This window comes from Bactrocera oleae, unplaced genomic scaffold (genome assembly GCF_042242935.1).
Source record: "Bactrocera oleae isolate idBacOlea1 unplaced genomic scaffold, idBacOlea1 ctg00000011.1, whole genome shotgun sequence".
NCBI classification, from domain to species: domain Eukaryota; kingdom Metazoa; phylum Arthropoda; class Insecta; order Diptera; family Tephritidae; genus Bactrocera; species Bactrocera oleae.
In genome coordinates, this window is record NW_027212754.1 from 225,001 (window position 1) to 227,500 (window position 2,500).

A 2,500-nucleotide genomic window follows, 5' to 3' on the forward strand; every position below is an offset into this window, starting at 1 on the left:
TAAAGTCTATGAAGTAATAAATTTTCATATAAGTATTAATTGTATAAAGTCTATGAAGTAATAAATTTTCATATAAGTATTAATTGTATAAAGTCTATGAAGTAATAAATTTTCATATAAGTATTAATTGTATAAAGTCTATGAAGTAATAAATTTTCATATAAGTATTAATTGTATAAAGTCTATGAAGTAATAAATTTTCATATAAGTATTAATTGTATAAAGTCTATGAAGTAATAAATTTTCATATAAGTATTAATTGTATAAAGTCTATGAAGTAATAAATTTTCATATAAGTATTAATTGTATAAAGTCTATGAAGTAATAAATTTTCATATAAGTATTAATTGTATAAAGTCTATGAAGTAATAAATTTTCATATAAGTATTAATTGTATAAAGTCTATGAAGTAATAAATTTTCATATAAGTATTAATTGTATAAAGTCTATGAAGTAATAAATTTTCATATAAGTATTAATTGTATAAAGTCTATGAAGTAATAAATTTTCATATAAGTATTAATTGTATAAAGTCTATGAAGTAATGAATTTTCATATAAGTATTAAATGTATAAAGTCTATGAAGTAATAAATTTTCATATAAGTATTAATTGTATAAAGTCTATGAAGTAATAAATTTTCATATAAGTATTAATTGTATAAAGTCTATGAAGTAATAAATTTTCATATAAGTATTAATTGTATAAAGTCTATGAAGTAATAAATTTTCATATAAGTATTAATTGTATAAAGTCTATGAAGTAATAAATTTTCATATAAGTAGTAAATATATAAAGTCTATGAAGTAATAAATTTTCATATGAGTATTAAATGTATAAAGTCTATGAAGTAAAATATAAAGTCTATGAAGTAATAAATTTTTATATAAGTATAAAAAATATAAAGTCTATGAAGTAATGAATTTTCATATAAGTATTAAATGTATAAAGTCTATGAAGTAATAAATTTTCATATAAGTATTAAATGTATAAAGTCTATGAAGTAATAAATTTTCATATAAGTATTAAATATGAAGTCATACAAGTTAAAAATTTAAAAAAAAAATCGATTGTAAAAATACTTTTGATGTTATTAGTTGTATTATGACCATGACGATATTTGAAAATGATATAAATTACCCACGTATATATGAGTTTTTAAATTTTAAATAGGTTAAAAGAATTTTTCCATATATTTTCGGGTTGGTAACGTCAACATGGGAGAGAACATTTATAACAAATTTGCACAAATCTGCTCAAATTGACATATACTGAAATAGTACTTATATGAAAATTTATTGCTTCATAGACTTTATACATTTAGTACTTATATGAAAATTTTTTACTGCTAGGAAATGTATTATACTTTTATATATTTGAATTCCTTATGTTAGTTTATTAGTAAGAAATTGTTTTTAAATACTTATAAGTATGAATATTACTATACTTATATGATTTATGTATTTAGTACTTGTATGAAAATTTTCATACTTGTATGACTTTATTTACTTAGTATTTATATGGAAATATTTTTTACTTTATATGTATTTTTAAGTAAATATGAAAATGAAAGTTGATTTTGTGTGCCTTTTTATTCCTGGTTTTTATACAGTTAGTTTAAATAGAAATAGATTTTGTTTTATACAAAACTCTATATTCTGTACTAACATATTGTATATAATGAGCGTTTTTTATTCCTGGTTTTTATACAGTTAGTTTAAATAGAAATAGATTTTGTTTTATACAAAATTCTATATTCTGTACTAACATATTGTATATAATGAGCGTTTTTTATTCCTGGTTTTTATACAGTTAGTTTAAATAGAAATAGATTTTGTTTTATACAAAACTCTATATTCTGTACTAACATATTGTATATAATGAGCGTTTTTTATTCCTGGTTTTTATACAGTTAGTTTAAATAGAAATAGATTTTGTTTTATACAAAACTCTATATTCTGTACTAACATATTGTATATAATGAGCGTTTTTTATTCCTGGTTTTTATACAGTTAGTTTAAATAGAAATAGATTTTGTTTTATACAAAACTCTATATTCTGTACTAACATATTGTATATAATAGCGTTTTTTATTCCTGGTTTTTATACAGTTAGTTTAAATAGAAATAGATTTTGTTTTATACAAAACTCTATATTCTGTACTAACATATTGTATATAATGAGCGTTTTTTATTCCTGGTTTCCTACAGTTAGTTTAAATAGAAATAGATTTTGTTTTATACAAAAACATAAAAAATCTATTATTCTATACTAACATATTGTAGAAATAAATATTAAACAATATTTTAGTTTTATTTGTGAGCTATTCTAATATTTACTCATAAAATATATGTGTAAAAGGATGGTTTTTAAATAAAATAAAATATTAATGTGTTGCACCCGAAAATACTTTTTATCATATATTTATTATTGAAATAAATATAATAGAATTTGAAATTATTAATTTCAAATCAAGAAAAAAATGTATATACTCTTAAAAA

The 2,500-nt window shown here is 18.8% G+C and overlaps 1 protein-coding gene across 1 annotated transcript in view; it reads left to right on the plus strand.

The window, feature by feature from the left end:
* LOC138858635 (protein qua-1-like) overlaps positions 1-2,500 on the plus strand; it is a 40,191-nt gene that overhangs the window by 27,983 nt on the left and 9,708 nt on the right. The gene's annotated exons all lie outside the window — the stretch shown is intronic.